The following is a 17,647-nucleotide window of genomic DNA, read 5'->3' on the forward strand; positions in this document are numbered from 1 at the left end:
GTGTAATATATAATACAGTCTCACCATCACTGTTCTTTCAATGTGACCGTCACAGTAATACCCCAATCCCACTTTTGCATGTCTTTCATTTTAAATTAGTGTAGGAAGACATGATGATACAGGACCATAACACTCCGGCGTCACTTTATTATGCTTTTAAAATTGTAGCACACATAATTTGTCAGACTGCCACAGACTGCCACAGATGTTTTTGGACATGTTAAAAACTTCAGCAGTGTCAGCACCACAGCCCTCACAATCAATGTATACCACACAAGTGCTTCACTACTACAAGGTCAACGCAGCTGTGACTCAAATATTGCAGATGCTATGCAATATTTACATAGCAGATGCTATGAACCTGAAATGGACCAGAGAACCGTACCCCGGCACGGTTACAACTGTTGGTCTCGGCACGGTTTATCCGAATCCTGAAGCGGTTTGCTTGCAGTATGAATGCATGCCTGGCCAGTGTACCAAAAGCAGGAAGAGTGGATGCACCACTACATCCGCTAGCTGGATCCTTAAAACTGACAGTGTATTTGATGACATTGTTTACTGTCTGATTAAGTCGACAAATTTTCTGACCACTTAGGTGCACTCATCAACTATTAAAATTTCATTCTCAGACAGTTAGTTGATCCTTAAAGGGTTAGCTTAAATTTTCGAAGTGAGCTTCTGTTAAGTTATCATTAGTAACAGTTCCCTTAACTGTAGTAGAAAGATGTTAAATCACTGAAACTTGTTGAAAAGTAAAGAAATCCGAAGAGCGGTGGAAGGCTAACAGCAGTCAGACGTACAATATCTGACTTTAGCTGACAAGCTCATGATGATATGACATATTTCTATTACAAATTAGGAGGCTATTAGTGATAGTAAATTCACAGAATCTGACTTAAAAAAGTCAAACTAACCCATCAAAAAGGGTTATAAACAAGATAGTAACCTAATGGCAAAAATGACTAGATCCCAGATCCCAACCCACATGCACCATTCACAATGCAAGCGCATCAGAAGCGACACACATACTTCTAAGACATGAAATTACTCGTACTCGTACTCGTCGTCTTCCGCTTATCCGGGACCGGGTTGCGGGGGCAGCAGACTCAGCAGAGACGCCCAGACGTCCCTCTCCCCAGACACCTCCTCCAGCTCCTCCAGGGGGAGCCCAAGGCGTTCCCAGGCCAGCCGAGAGACATAGTCCCTCCAGCGTGTCCTGGGCCGTCCCCTAGGCCTCCTCCCGGTGGGACGTGCCTGGAACACCACCCAAGGAAGGCGTCCAGGAGGCATCCGGTATAGATGCCGAGCCACCTCAACTGGCTCCTCTCGATGTGGAGGAGCAGCGGCTCTACTCCGAGCCCCTCCCGGATGGCCGAGCTCCTCACCCTATCTTTAAGGGAGTGCCCGGCCACCCTACGGAGGAAACTCATTTCAGCCGCTTGTATCCGGGATCTCGTTCTTTCGGTCATGACCCAAAGTTCATGGCCATAGGTGAGGGTAGGAACGTAGACCGACCGGTAAATTGAGAGCTTTGCTTTTCGGCTCAGCTCTCTCTTCACCACAACAGACCGGCACAGTGCCCCCATTACTGTGGCAGCCGCACCGATCCGTCTGTTGATCTCCCGCTCCATTCTTCCCTCACTCGTGAACAAGACCCCGAGATACTTAAACTCCTCCACTTGAGGCAGGACCTCCCCTCCAACCTGAAGAGGACAAGCCACCCTTTTCCGGTCGAGTACCATGGCCTCGGACTTGGAGGAGCTGATCCTCATCCCAGCCGCTTCACACTCGGCTGCGAACCGCCCCAGCGCATGCTGTAGGTCTTGGCTAGAGGGGACCAGCAGGACCACGTCATCTGCAAAAAGAAGAGACAAAATCCACTGGTCCCCAAACCAGACCCCCTCCGGCCCTTGGCTCTGTTTAAAAGTCCTGTCCATAAAAGTTATGAACAGGACTGGTGACAAAGGGCAGCCCTGCCGGAGTCCAACATGCACCGGGAACAGGTCCGACTTAGTGCCGGCAATGCGGACCAAACTCCTGCTCCGCTCGTACAGGGACCGGATGGCCCCTAATAAAGGACCCCCGATTCCATACTCCCGGGGCACTTAAACTTCCCTTCATTTGCTCAAGTTTACAGTGCCTTCACACCAAACCTTTAGAACACTTTGTACCTTGCAAGAATCCTGTTTCTGGAACATATCACGCCTGTGTGAACCCATCCCAGACCCTGAAACGGACCAGAGAACCTTTCTCCGGCACGGTTACAACTCGGCAGAAGTGAAGAGGTGCAGGCGCACAACTACATTTGAAAATCAAAGTAGCAACAGAAACCCAGGTGAGACAGACTTTCTTCTTTGTTCCTTTTTTTCTTCTTGATCAGAACAATCCGTTACAGCTGCATGACGTTGTTTGGTCTGATCTAAAGATCTCTGTGCGAAAGCAAACCAGGCCAACTGCTAAATTTTCTCACTTATACCGATCCTTGGACCAGACCTGCAGTTTGAATGTGCCCTTAGACTTGCTTACTAAGTTTTTCGATATGCCAGCATATATGGCAAGATAGGAGGCATTGTAACAGCAGCTCACAGCCTGTTAATTAGGTAATTATGCATCCTAAATTTGTAAGATCCCATCCACACAGGACTGCCTGAAACTAAGAAGACCCACCACACTGAGAGCTATAGCTTCTTGGCCACTGAAAATATATATTCAGCAAGTGTAGGCATCAAGCGCTGTCCAGCACGTCAAATATGGCTGGCTGGATGTAATGAAATATTGCATTAAAAACATTTTTAATGCAATATTGTACACATTGATATTGCCATGATAATTGCAATTTGACATATTGTGCAGCTCTACATCCGCTTATTAAAACTATATTCCAATTTTACAGTGCATTCCTTCATCTGCATTTTCTACGTTACGTAAATCAGAGGTAAATCAGAATGTGGCAAAATAGATTGAATAATATTTATTTATGGACAATTGCAATATTGTTCTTATTGTTTGAAGCCAATACCAACCCCAAAATGCAAATTTGATTAATAACACAGCCAGAGGAGAAACTGCCAGTACGAAGGAAAAAGAGAAAAGAAGGTAAAGACTGAGGGAATGAGAAACCTCTGTGACAAATATCAGACATTTGCAATGCCAATCATCTTTCAACTGGGCTTCAGAGCAGAATATCAAAGATTGAATATGCAGGCATACATGATGTGGTAGGTAGTATGCTGCCTTTTAAATTATTACTGTCACTCTGTCCTTTCATATTACCATTACAACGTTTTGCAATCATTTACATATTTCTCATACATTTAATGATGAGACTTTTTTAACTTAAAGGCCTCGCTTGTGCATGGTCACACAAGGCTTCTGTAGGGAAAATACACTCCAATTTCCATCAGCTTTATCTCCCCTCCTCCCTCCTTTCATTCCCTCTCCCTGCTTGGGGAAAAAAATTATAGAGGCCCCTGAAGCATGAAGACTGAGGGCAGACGATCAGTCGCCTAAAACTATAGCTGCGCCATAATCGGATTGGGGCGACCTATAGACCCGGCCAGCGACAACGACTGCAGGGAGATAAAACGCTGCGGGAGATAAAACACTGCAGGACTTGCACGCGGCGCAGCTGGATGAAGTCATATCCCTGCAAGATGTTTTATCTTGCATTGAACAATAATAGAAAGGCTGATTATCTTTGAAATCTGAGTGTTTTGATTGCATACCTGAGGTCAGTTTACGATCTTTTTGCAGCATTAGCTCTTTTTTTCCAACGTGGTAACTTTGATGCCAGAAGGATCATTGCATTGTTTTTAAAACAATATTGTGTTTCCAGGAGTTTGATTCCAAAAAGTCCCAGATTCATCCCAATGAACCACACTGTTGCCTTCTCAGTATACTCAAAAGTTATATTTCTATTTCTACTGAAGACATTCCTACATTTACACTGAGGAATTCACTTGAAATAGAATTGCCCTCACATCTCTAAGTCTTTCTTAGAGACTCCCCCATTTGCTCAAGGGTGTGTGAACCTGTGCTTTCCCAGATCTCTTGGCATGGACACATTTCTTGATTTCCCTAATTTCCCTTTTCGTGTACCTGGGTCACTTGAGCTGCGATTAATTAGCAGATAATAAAACATGTTTTTTGTGTGAAACCAGGCTGAGTAAGTCTCAGGAATGATTAGCAGCAGGGTCTGAAAGGTCAGAGGTGAAACCAGGTCAATGTGTAGAGAAGAATCTGGGTAATCTGTGGAAAATGTATCAAATAAATACAAAATGTGTACAAGGGTGAGATGGTTGTGTGTAACATGTAGCCTCCGCAGTGTGAATAAGAAAAACAACATGACAAAGAGCTTATTATGATTCAATTTGAGGAACAATTTGAAATTTAAATGAAAAAATTAGCCCCAGTCTGCTGTTAAATATTACAGACTGCCAGTGTTTTCAGTTATTGTATAAAAAACAGGTTTTTGAGGCAGAGCAATAACAGGAAGACTAAAAGTTACGACTTGAAATTCTCAATATTGCCGATTTTAATGCCTCCTGAGATGAAACCAATAAAGAACAGCAAAAACGTAAAGGAAAGGAAAAATAGTTTCCACTCCAGATGATGCATTGGCCTTCTTCCTTTAATAAACAGCTCCCAACGGTGAACTCAAACGCAGCAATCAAACAATAAATTATCCACTTGTAGAGCTCCTTGTGTTTCTTTTTGCTAGATTCATGAGCTAAAGTAAAGGATAAAATGCTGAAAAGAAAAGGGAAAGTTTGTTGATGTAGACTTACTCTGTAATTTCATAACTGTTAAGCACTGAAACAAGCTCAAAATAAAAAAGGAAATTTGAATTTGGCTCCCAATACCCTGATTCTAAATTAGAATTTTACATGCCTTACACTGAACCTTGCAAAAGTATTTATGTCTCTTCTGCAGCAATAAATGTCAACGTATATATTGGGATTTTTGTAACGCAAAGGGTTTTGCCAACAAAAAGTAAGTAAATAACTTTGAAATCAAATGATGCATGGTTTAAAAAGTAGTTTTGTTTCCTCAAATAAAACTGGAGAATGGGGCATGCATCTGTATTAGGCCTCCCTGAGTCAACACTTTGTAGAACTACCTTACTGTTGCAATTACACCTGCAAGTTTTTTAGTATATTTTCTTTCAGCTTTGCACATCTAGAGACTAACATCTTTGACCATTCTTTACTGCACAAAAGGCTAAAGCTCAGTCAGATTAGATAAAGAGTGTCTGTGAACAAACATTTTCAAGTCTTGTCACTGTTTGTCATTTGGGTTGCTTAGACTTTGACTAGGCCATTCTAACACAGGCGTCAATCTAAACCACTGTAGTTCTGGCTGTATGTTTAGGGTTGCTGTTCAGCTCGAAGCTGAACATCCACCCCTGTCTCAAGCTTTGCGCAGCTTCTTACAGGTTTTCATCCCCGTCTGCCCTCCATTTGCCTCCATGCGTCTCCCTATTAGCTCTCAGCAGCTTTCCTGTCCATGTTGAAGTATCCCCCCCATGCCACAACCATGTTTCACAGTGGGGACAGTGTGTTTAGAGTGATGTGCATGACTTGCAGTTGTTGTGTCAACCAATTCTCATACCTAAGCTGTCATTCTATGTAGCTCCTCCAGAATTACTATGGAGTCTCTTGGCTGCCTCTCTGGATAATAATGCTTTCTTCGCCCTGCCCGTCAGTTTGGGTGGCAATGGGTGGTTTTACATATTGGCCATTTGGCCAGTTGCCCAGAGCGGCATTAGAAAGGGTGGCACATGAGTACCCGATAAAACAATTGCTTATGTCAGTGGTGTCACAATCAATTACATGTAGCAGAAACCATGCACATGACAAAAATATAAAAATACTCTTCTACAACTGTGCCATTATGCACTACTTTAGAGATTAACTAGTAGCTCTGTGGGGGACTATTTTAAGAGTGCAACCTCTTGGTGAGTAAGTGAGCCAAACTCATCAATTAACAGAAAACAGCAGAATCCCAATCTAAATAACTTTACAATGAACCAATGTTTCTTTTGGGTTAAGAAGACTGAAGTGTACTGCAGAAGACAGTAATTGCTACAGAATAAAATAAGGAAATTGTTTATGTGAGAAATGATGGTGCATCAGAATAAAAATAAACAAAAATAAAAGTGATCCACAGACATATGAAAGAGTATAGAAAAATCTAGTATAAATCAAAAATCAAAAAAACTTAAAAGCACAAGAATAAAAAATTAGAAGAAGACAGCAAGCTGATATTGTAAATTGTAAAATCAGGAGCAAAATATTAAAAAATATATAAGCATGTACACATGAGCATCTTGAGAAGAACTGATACTGCCCATGCCTGAAGAAAACATTCAAGTTCTGCCTTAAGGATGGTTTATATGCTCAGTAGGAGAGGTTTGTACTGAGCACATTTATGGTTGAGATAAAAAAAGAGCTGTATTTTCTAGGCATGGGCCAGTAACTTGTATCAATGTATACGGAGGGTTTACAACGTTAAAGCTTTAAAATCACTAATATTTTCCAGCATCTGTAATGAGATGTCAGAAAAAGTGTGACATTGAGCAGGTGTCCCTCACCTGGTCAACGGGCTGAAAGAAGGCTACAACAGTTTTCCATTGCTTATATAAAACACACCTTTGCCTGATTAGAAATATTTCCCATTACAAAAACACACACAGTCATGGTGTGAAACAAAAGCACCATCTATAACACCTATTTTATTTAAAAGATGGCAAACTCTGTTGAGCCGCTGACTACAGGCTAGCTACCTGAGCAGATAGCCTGACTAATTATCACTAAATTAAAAACTGCTTATAAATTTAGCAAGCATATCTTCTATATTTGCTTAAGTCTATGAATTTAAATAATAATAAATAGTTTAGATAACATAAAATCTTTTTATTATTTTAGTAGCAGAAAGAACATTTGTTTTCCTTTTTAAAATAAAAGCCATTGCATCATGCCATCTCATGTTGATTGATAATTTGGCATAAAAAACATAAAACCTTAGCATTTTTCTTAAAGTAATCCTACACTCATAATCCCATAACTAGTCTAATTGATGTTTTAAAGGAGTAGTTGAGCGCCTTCCTATGTGAAAGTAAAAAGTCCAATAAATGGCCATTATAGTTTGTTTTTATTCCCCAGTGGACCAGAAGGTGACCTTCGCCACCTCCTACAGGACGCCCAGTTGGCTGTAATATGTCATTACTGTATAGCTGCAGAGTCTTTTCTCCAGGGAACAACAGTTAGTCATCCTTGTTTTTAAGACTTAAACAAAATTTTTTGAAGTTTGGTTTTGTAAGAGAAGCATAAAGAAACTGCAATGACTTAAAACATTTGCCCTGTGTTTATTGCAGAGTTATTTAGTTTGTGTTTGTGCTGTTTTCTATTAATTGATTAGTTTGGACCACTTACTCACCAAGAGGTTGCAGAGGAGCACTTGTGACCAAACCCACAGGAGTGCCAATATGGAACAACTCCTCTTTATTAGGCTAAGTACATTCACAGTAGGAGTGGGCCATTAATGACTTTCAAACAGAACAACACAGCAGCTTTATTTTTTGATAAAAGCTTCCAAATTTGCAGTTCAGGTGAGTATGTATAGTTAGGTTATGCAGAAACGAAAGCTGTCCTGTGCATTTGTATTGTAATCTGCTGATCAAATAATTTTTTTCTCATGTCTTTTTGTTAATAAGATGAACTTCTCTACAAGCAGCCCACATTAACTGTTCATAGCCCTAAAAGCAAATATGACCCATCAGCTAAATGTGTCTATGTGGCCCAATAAGAGAATAAACTGGGCACATGTGCTCTTATAAAGAAATTAATGCATTTTATCCAGAGGTCAGCTCCAAATCTACATTAATTATTTAAAGTGTGCCCTACTTTAAACAGCAGTGCAACAAAAACCCAATTCACAGAACACAACATGTTGTATTATATTTAAATTGGAATGTTCACTGTAACAGTTTGAAACCTAACTATGCAATTCAATACAATATTTATATACAGTAGTAAGCACAAGATTTGAAAAGATCAGTGGCCTTAATATGACCTGAGATTAAAATACTTCAGGTAAATATCTAAATTATATTTTGTCTACATAATTGCTGAATTAGAAAACGTAGCAAAGAATCTTTCAACTTCCAACACTTTAATAGAAACAGACTTTATGTCCTTTTACTTTTTTTTAAAGACAAAAGCTCTTTATTTCTAACCCCTAATCTTTTCATGCTTTTAGAAAAAGAGCTCATACTCCAGAATCAGGAGTACTGTTTTCACACCTATGATTTTCACTCCTATTTTTTATTTCTTTCTTGTACAATGTGAAGCATAAAAGTAAAAAAAAGGTCATCATATCCATATGGGATCATAAGAAATCAGTACATTTGGTGTCAAGTTCAGTGCATTAACTATTGCATGTTACAATGTATTTGGTAATTTTGAGTTAATTCAAGAATAGTGTGATGAAGGCTTGAACCTGTTTGCACCCTGGGTTCTCATACTGTGCTCCAGGCAACTCTGAAGGTATATGGGTTGCTTTTAGTGGTATTAATGATTTGCAAAATACAAACAAATAAGTTTGAAAATCAACAGCAGAGAACATAACTTCTTTAGGACACACTGATCTTTTTGCATCACCAGAAAGTTCTCCAAAGAGAGGTATAGTGGAGAAAATCTAAAGGACGCCCTGTACAAAATTAAATGATGACAGGGAACCAGGAGAAATTGCTGGTGGCTTATTATGCTGTGTTTCTTTCACCTTAAGTCATACTATGGAAATCTGGAAATTACATCAAACCATGTTCCAGATATATTCTGTAACCTGGCTAACTACTGTGAGCAATACAACCTTAGGAGTAGTGCTACACAACATACTGCGAATATATTGTCATCGCAATATCAGTGTGCGGAATATTAATAATGCAAAGGACTGTACAGAATGCAATAAATGTTGGTAAATATATTCCAAGTCGTATTTCCTTGCATTTTATATGATGATGTAATATTTAGCCAGTTGGAGTCTCACAATAGCAGATGCTCACACAGGATAGAAATGACATTGACCAAAATCCGATGGAAGCACAGATGAGAAAGAGAGGTAAGAAGAACAAATAGCTTTTGTCGCAACTTATATTGCCATGACAATATTTACCAATATCACCACCATTGCAAGATTTTCTAATATCATGCAGCCTTACTTGGAAGAGTGTATTTCTCTCTGTTTTGGACTTTCAAACTCTACAGACATGTTCACTATGTGACAGTGTATGGTACAGTGGGTGTAAAGGAATTAATGAGATGCAATTCATCAGAATAAAGATTATTCTTATTGTGGCTATCACTAAGTTTTATATGCAGGGCAGCCATATTGGATTCTGAGGGCAGGGTAGGGGAGAAACCTTCAAATTTCCCACTTTATAATGACTTCCAAGAAGGTTTCAATTAATTTCTTCAACTTGAAAACTTGAGCTTTTTGGGTAAAAATGGAATGCATAGCTACAACACAGCCTTCAACCAATCAAGCAGTGCCAGTGGATAGTTTCTTGTTTTTTGTTTGGTTTTTATGTTCTAAAACCAACTGAAATAATTAAAGCCCTGGTGGTACTTGGCAGACTTAAGTTTAATTTACTGAAGTGGAACTTGTCACAAATGTTGGAGAACCACTAGTTTAAACTAGTTGGTTCTTTTGATGATTATTTCATTGTTGTCTTTGTTTTTAAAAAGGAAAATATATTTGTCTCTCAGCAATTTTAGCATTGTCCCATACATGTAGCAATTGTTGAAATTGAAACAATTAGATCAACAACGCCCTGTTCTGGAATGAGACAAAAAGGATACAAAGTTCTCAACATATTTTGCAAATGAATATCTGAAAAGTGGGGTGTTTATTTGTATTCAGCCCTCCTGAGTCAATATTTTGTAAAACCACTTTGTGTTGCAAGTTTTTTTGTTGTATGTCTCCTCCAGCTTTGCACATTTAGGGGGGGGGAATTCTTTTTTTTACAATGCCTTAATTTCAATTAGATTGGATTTCCAAGTCTTGCCACACATTCTCAATTGACTTAGGTCTGGACTTTGACTGGGCCATTTCAAAATATGACATATTTTTGATTTCATTGTAGCGCTGACTGCATGTTTAGGGTAGCTGTTTGATGAAACTTAAATCTTTACCCAAGTTTGTAAAAACATTCCCGTAGAAAGATGCTGCCACCACGTTTCATTGTTGGGATCTTGAGTGCAGGGTGATGTATAAAGTTAATTTTCTGCCTCAAGTAGCATTTTGCCTGCAGGCCAAAGAGTTAAATTTTGGTCTCATCTGACCTGAGCGCCTTCTTTTGCATGTTTGCTGTGTATATTTCACAGCTTTTGGTAAACTGCAACTGGGTTCCCTTACAGCTGACAGGTTGAGTAGCATTGCATAAATACAAAACAAATAGTCTGGATTAAAATGACTCCAGAAAAAGTGTAAGAGCTTTAACTTAAATAAACCTGAATTATTGTAAAGTCAATAGTTTGTTTCTGAAAACAGCTTTTGTTTTAAATCCATTTCGCTTCTGCTCCGCTGAATCATTTTCGAAGGATAAAATCTTTCATTTTGTTTTCCCACGGTTCTACAGTCATGCTGTCATTGTTTCTCAATATAGCAAAATCTTAAAACGTTTCAGTATTTAATGCTCACTTGGAAACAGCTCTATATAACTCGCTGTATGCGGGCGTTGCTTCTATCTAATTTTGCTCTTTGAGAATATGCTTTCTTTTGGATTAAAAATGTTGAGTCTTTAAAGAAAAAAAATAAACTTCAGCATTTGTAAACCCTGTTTGAACCTTTCTGAAGGAGTATTATCATTCTGCTTCTTATCTGGGGTGAGACTTCATTCCCAGCTTTTGTGAATAGGAGGTGGAATAGTTTGGAAAGAGACATGTGCGGCGGAGAGGGCGCAGGGTTAGTGACTATAACCACTCCAGACTTTCAGGCAGGAATCAGCTAGCTCCAGCTGCCAGAGTAATGAAGTGCTGGCAGCTGTCCCCGGTGCTGAAATCAGCCTCAATCTCTTTGAGCGGGAATATAAAGCGACTGGCCGCGGAGCTGAGATACCGATGCTGCGAGGCAAATGGCATGCCTCAGAAAAAAAACAAGTATCAGATGCATGCACTGGCTTAAACTGCTGTCTTGCAATAGCAAAACACACAGACCCTGTCCTGAATAGGGCGAATATAGGCATTCAGCAGCAGAGGATGTAATAAGGAGCAGAGGGTGTTGCCTTATTGTGAATAAGATATCATACATGTGTGTAAAACACCTACATTAGCATACCATCATCTTTCTTTCCTGTTGTCTGAGTCTTTCATCTGTTTTTTCTTTGCTTATCTCCCCGAGGCAGGGACATAAAAGAGACAAGAAGAAGCTGCTCCTCTAATCCGTTCCTTGACCTATCTGAAGCTGCTCAAAAATGATTTTCGTCTGTATCTGCACCTGCTAAGGGTCACCAATCAACCTGCGGGTGCTACAGGACGTGTCTGAACTGGACAGTGACAGATTACTGACTGGGTCCACCAACGTCTGGATACACTTCCTCCCCTGCCTTATCCCCACCACCGTTCTGAGCTCATATAGGGATTCAGTGCATATGCTTTCTAGAGTCAGCCTCCCACTTCATCCCCAGTGAGAGATAAGTATTGTTTGCATAGCAGCATATTTCATGCTCGGCTTCCCGCACCTGTTTCCCCTGACCTGCAAAGTCTGAAGGCGGGAGAAGCTGTCGAACGTCCCCTGCTCGGGTATCTCTGGAGCGTGATTGAAAAGTGCCTCGTCTCAAGCTGCTTCCAGAAACAAAACTTCTGTCAAGGATTTTAAAGAAGTGATCCCAGTGGTCACTTCAAGGACTTGGTTCACAAATTCTAGAACATTTTGTGTGTGTGTGTTTAAAGTTTGTCTTTTTTGTTTTTTGTTGGGGGAGTTGTCGCCTGTAGGTTTTATGGGTGAGTTCAGGCAGTAAGTCGAGGTCAAACTATTAATCAAATCTGACAGCAAAATTTGAATAATGAATTGCAGCAGAATTTGCCTTGAATATTCCCTCTCCTGTTACAAGATCTATTAGCTGGTGCAGACACCTTACGTAACACAGTGTTACAATAGACAGGGGCAGTCAGAGACTAACATAATATGATGGACTTGGGTGACAATTTGTTTTGGGACGTGACTAAAAAAATAATAAGAATTAGAAGCTTTTTGATGAATTAATCTCAATTAATTAATTAGCAATATTTCACAGTAACATTACGTTTTTCGAGTCAAATAAATTTTGATTGACAGCCAAATCCATAAATAGACATATATGAACCTAAACAGTGACATTAAATGTAGACTTACTAATTTTGACTCTAAACCTGCGCCGGGACTATTGTACCTTCTTCAGCAAGCAGATCGGCAGCACGCAACAGTTGGTGGGGGAGGGGAACCACTGTGTTAGTCAATGCTTCATACAGCTGGAGAAAACTTCCCTCCCTTTGGAAATTTCTCTGACATCCCATTAAAAGGATTTTAACCCATGGGAACTGTATGACGGTTTTGAAATCATGGCTTTTTAAAGTTGAAGTATACCTTGATATTAGCTACTGGCCCATTTATGCTCAAGACCTTGATGAGTAATAATATCTGGCTTCTACACTTTGTCTGTACACTTTCATGACCGTAAGATCATCATCATTTCAGAGAAGGAACAAGCATTAGTCCCAGTCCGATACTTCATTAAAGTTTATAACATAACCTCGGCTCTCCTGCTTCAGAAACTTAAAGCTTTATCTTGTAAGTTGTAAAACTTGATTAAAAGTGTTTAAGTTCCCTTTTGTCAGAGACTCCTGATACCGATTATGAAAAGGTTGCAGGATCGGGACTGATCCTGATCCCAGGTATCACTTCAGGGCTGTTGGGATAGCATTAAGGAAGAATTTTTGTGATTTTCAGATCGTACCATCTTGCAAGTTTGCCGTACCTTAATACCATTTACTGGCCCATGCGTAAATATTTGTGTTTGCTTGATCAAGCTATTTCATAATTATCTGCTATGATTGTAGTTGTGAGTAGAGTGCCTAACCAAAGCCAGGATTCTATGTTAGTCACTGGCTAGAAATCCTGTATGCAACACATTGGTAATATACGCTAGCCTGTTACAGTGTTCTTATTACATCATCCCTAACAAATAAACTACGACAATAAAAAAGTATTATTATAGCACTTTTTAGCAACTATCTTAAATCTCCAGAATATTTACCTTCTAACTTCCTTATTAGCATATAAACATTGTCAAACATATTTTAAATATTTTTTCTGGAATGCTAAATAATGTTTATGCAGCTTCAGCTCAATTTGCCCCTTTGCCAACCAGCGATTGTACTTTTATCCATTCAATACCTACATTTCATACCCATAAACCACTTTGTACCCACATTTCTGTCATGTCGGACCATCATGTTAAAATTATTTTACCCATCTATTCACCATAGTGTATCCTAGACCAACTGGTGAGTTATTGAAATAAATATAGGTGAAAAGGAAAATGAAAACAATAAAAAAAAACAAATTTTTAACATCATAGGTTCACTTATTCTGACTGAAGACGGTTAATTTATGAATGATTACGCAGACATAATTAAAAAACAATAAAACAATTTTTAATTTTTCAATTCCAAAATGTGTTGTTTTGTAAATAGCGTGCTAAACGAGCCAAATGTGAAGGTTTAGGCAGGCAGAAGGGAGGAGGGGAATGCAGTTTTTGAGAAAATGTACGTCTTTCAGTGTGGGCAGCAAGATGCTGCAGATCTTCTAGAAGTCTGTTGGGAAGAGTGAAATCTCTTCTACCATCATCTGTTGGGTTACGTTTCCCTCATACTTACAGAAAAGACAAATTTGTCTGTTTTGAAACATCTCTGGTCCCGGAAAATGTCGACACCGATGGCATGGGAGGAAAAAAACGCCACTCATCACATTTAATTAAGGTTACTACATGGTGGAGAGCCATGTCTGTTAAGCAGCAGACTGCAGGCTGGCTACTTGAACAGAAAAACCTGACTAAGTAACCAGCTAATACCAGCTTGTCTTATCAGTGTATTCTAGAAAGAAAAAAACTAAACAAAAAGGTTTAATATTCAGCCAAGTAACCACTTGGAAATTACCAATAAATCTAGATTGGTTTTATGCAAGCACTGTGATACAGTTAATCTGAAGTGTTTTTCCTAAATGTTCATGAGATTTTCACAGCATGTTTAACTGCATATTATTGTTTTTTTGCTTATCTGAACGGTAATTAAAAGCTACATTTAATTTCCCATTGGGATTAATAAAGTATGTTTGAATTTGAATTGAATTAATTGTCATGTATTTATTGGTGTACATTTTTGAAATTGTAAGTTATATAGAAAAAGAAACATTTTCTCTATTGAAAAATGCAACATGGAATAAAGATCAAACTGTTGCAGGCTAAATAATGTATGCTTCAGTTGTGTTTTTCTTCATTGCAAAGGTCTGAAACCTCTTGACAGTTGAGTGCAAATCCAGCTCAGTCAAAAAGCAAACAGAAGCACAATGAAAATACCAAAACAAATGACAAAAGTTGAAATTCTCACCTATTAGAAAAGCAAAATCCTTAACGGGAAAATCAAAAGAGTCATTTTTGCGACATGGCACAGGTACAGGCTCCAACAGCAGAGAAACACTTCAAAATCAGATAAAATCGCACCAAAATAAGCCATGATGATAAAGGTGAGTGAAGGAAAAAAGGCAGAAAATAAGCAAAATGTTGGAATTATATCAACATGTTTTAGGAAGCTGTATTAAAAAAAAGAAGAGGGAGAATAGAAAAGAGCCGCAAAAATATCAAGAGCGTGTGCGAGTACGTAGGGCTTATATTTCTCAGCGGATGTTGCCGGAGCAGCAACACTCAGCATCCAAGATCTCAGTGACTGCATGCAGAGAGCCAGAAAACATTGTTGTTTTTTTTTTTTTGTTTTTTTTTTTTTTTCTTAACCTCAATGTTGGCGGAACACCGAGGCAAGGAGGAGGACTAAAAAAGGAGGTAAAAATTTGCTTAATAAAAAGGTCAGCGGAAAATGTACTCACCGGGAGGGAGTAAAAGGGTTGAGTTAAAAAGAAACTGGTCGGTGAAGGGTCTGCTGGTGTTAGCAGGCGTGTGAGCACCGAGGATCTGCGGCTCTCCGGCTGCGCTCTCGCTCCTCGCTGCCGGTGGCTGAGTCACGTGACGCGGGCTTGGCCGGAGTTTCTCAGTCGGTCCCAGTCGGAAGAAACTGGGCTTTTTCCTGTGGGGTCACTCATTCAGCTATTTCCCTTTCAAATCTTTTAGGGAATATCATATGGTGCCTGTGGAGCATCGATCTGTGAGGATATTGTTTCATTCTTTCGTATTTTTCATTACTAATTTGTTAATGTGTCCAACCTACACAGATCCCCTGAGGTTTTTTTGTTTTTGTTTTGTTTTTACGTTTAGTCACTTTACAGTCATAAGCCTTCATGTATCTTATAAAGGGATAGACCACCACATTATTCAACATTTTTCATCAATCTGAAAAGTGTGGCTTGCATTTGTTTTTATCCCTCTTTACTCTAAAACCTCTTAATAAAATTCAACACAAGTTGCCTATTAGAAATCATCAAATTGGTAAAGAGATCCCACCTTTGAGTAATTTGATTTCAATGTAAATACAGCTTTTCTGTGAAGGCCCCAGAGATTTATAAGAGAACATTAGAGAACAAAAAGCATCATGGAGACCAAGGCACACCGCAGGTCAGAGATAAAGTTGTGGAGAAGTCAGGAGTTCTAAAACAATGTCACAAGCTTTGAGCATATCACAGAACCATACTCAATTCATCACCCAGAAACCTAAAGTGTATTGGTAAATTATGCTTGCACAGTTGCAAGCCTAATAAAAAGTCATGAATTTAATTGTCCAAAGCTAGGAGACTTTCTCAATAGGACAACTAGTCCTGAATTAAAAAACCTGGCCTTTTTGGAGAAGTGGCAAGAAAAAAAATTGTTAAGGGAAAGAAAAATAATTCATGTATTGCCACAAGCTATTTAAGGGGGATAGCAAACATGTGGAAAAATGTGCTCTGGTCAGGTGTGACTGAAATTAAATATTATAGTGTACATAAAAACTCTATGGAGCAGAAAACTAACACTTCACATTGCCCTGAACACACCATTCCCATTGTGGTAAACGGGGGTGGTAGCATCATGCTGTGGGGATGTCATTCTTCAGCAGGAACAGGGAAGCTGGTCAGAGTTGAAGGAATGTTGGATGGAGCTGAATTAAGGGTAGTACTGGAAGAAAACTTGTAAGATGCTACAAAAGCCTATTAACGTCCCGGAAGACAGTTCTAAACATAGAACTACAATAGAATGGTTAGGATCAAAGCATATTCATGAGTTGGAATGGCCTAGTCAAACTCCAGATCTAAATTCAATTCAGAATATGTGGCAAAAGTTGAAAATAGCTCTTAACAGATGCTCTCTATCCAATCTGACTGAGATTGAGGCATTTTGCAAAAAGGATTAAGAAGAAATATCCATCTTCAACTGTGTGATGCTGGTAGAGACCTGCCACAAACAAATTGTAGCTGTAAAGAGAAAGTTGAAGAGAAATATAGTTTTTATTTCTTTTTTTAACTACTGACTTGGGAAGGAATACAAGGGCATACAAGGCTCTTCAGATTTTTTTATGAAATAAAAAACATGGAAAGCCATCCATTATTTCTCCATGTAAAATCTATAGATTGTGATTTTAGAGCATCAAGTTGGCACATTCCTGTGCTATTTATTATAACAAAAATTTAAGGGTGACATAAAAGTTCAGCAGCCTAACAACAGACGTCAGGAGCTGAGTGTCAGCGACATTATAAGTAATTCGAAAATGCCTTAATTTGGGTTTGATCACTAATTCTTGATATCACAAGTTTGAACCACGCTTGGTATCTCAAAAATCCTGATGAAAATATGTTATCAATATTATTACTTAACTTATGGTTTAACTTCTAAACTTTGTAGCTGCAAACTAATTTAAAAGTTGCGGTAACTTGAGAAATAATCCCATGTGGGAAAAGTAAAGATTTGGTTATCTGAACAAGAATAATTTTAAAACGAGTAAAGGCTCTGCAGCTTTTCTGACAGTTTTTGCAAAATGCTAAATTATTGATGGAATAACAATAAACCCCTAACAGGCAAGAATATGTGTAAGTATTTCAGAGTTTCATTTATTTATTCATTTTTCTCCACTAAAAAGAAGATTGTGCCCCAAAATGCTGTAGCTCAACAACTTTTTTGTTCAATGCTTGCTTCATCTGCCTTGGCTTTTAAAAATAAAATTCAAAACCAGTATATTTAGGTGCCAAATAGACAAGGAATTCATAAATTTTCTTATTATTTATTTTATTAATAGACAAAGCTACAGGTCTTCTGAAAAAATACATCACAAAAATTGTGATGGAGGGTAAGACACCTGGAGAGATGATCAGGCTGAATAAAAAGCCTTGGTTCGGGAATTAAGTTTGACGTCTCATTAAAGTTCTTATTAAAGTTTGAAGTCTGAGAAGTCAATGTGGTATTAATTTAATT

At 38.8% G+C, this 17,647-nt stretch overlaps 1 protein-coding gene across 6 annotated transcripts in view; it reads right to left on the bottom strand.

The window, feature by feature from the left end:
* The window catches only part of LOC124869290 (RNA-binding Raly-like protein), an 84,535-nt gene extending 69,247 nt beyond the window's left edge, over positions 1–15,288 (bottom strand). For 2 of the 6 annotated variants that reach the window (XM_047367059.1, XM_047367063.1), the window contains exon 1: positions 15,139–15,287. The gene's annotated coding sequence lies outside the window, so the exon portion shown is untranslated. Of the gene's footprint in view, positions 1–14,645; positions 15,106–15,138 lie in introns of those variants that run through there. The other 4 variants (XM_047367061.1, XM_047367060.1, XM_047367064.1 and 1 more) reach the window with 3 other exon arrangements.
* Positions 15,289–17,647: the final 2,359 nt, after the last annotated feature.

The sequence above is a fragment of the Girardinichthys multiradiatus genome, chromosome 6, assembly GCF_021462225.1.
Source record: "Girardinichthys multiradiatus isolate DD_20200921_A chromosome 6, DD_fGirMul_XY1, whole genome shotgun sequence".
Taxonomy (NCBI): Eukaryota; Metazoa; Chordata; class Actinopteri; order Cyprinodontiformes; family Goodeidae; genus Girardinichthys; species Girardinichthys multiradiatus.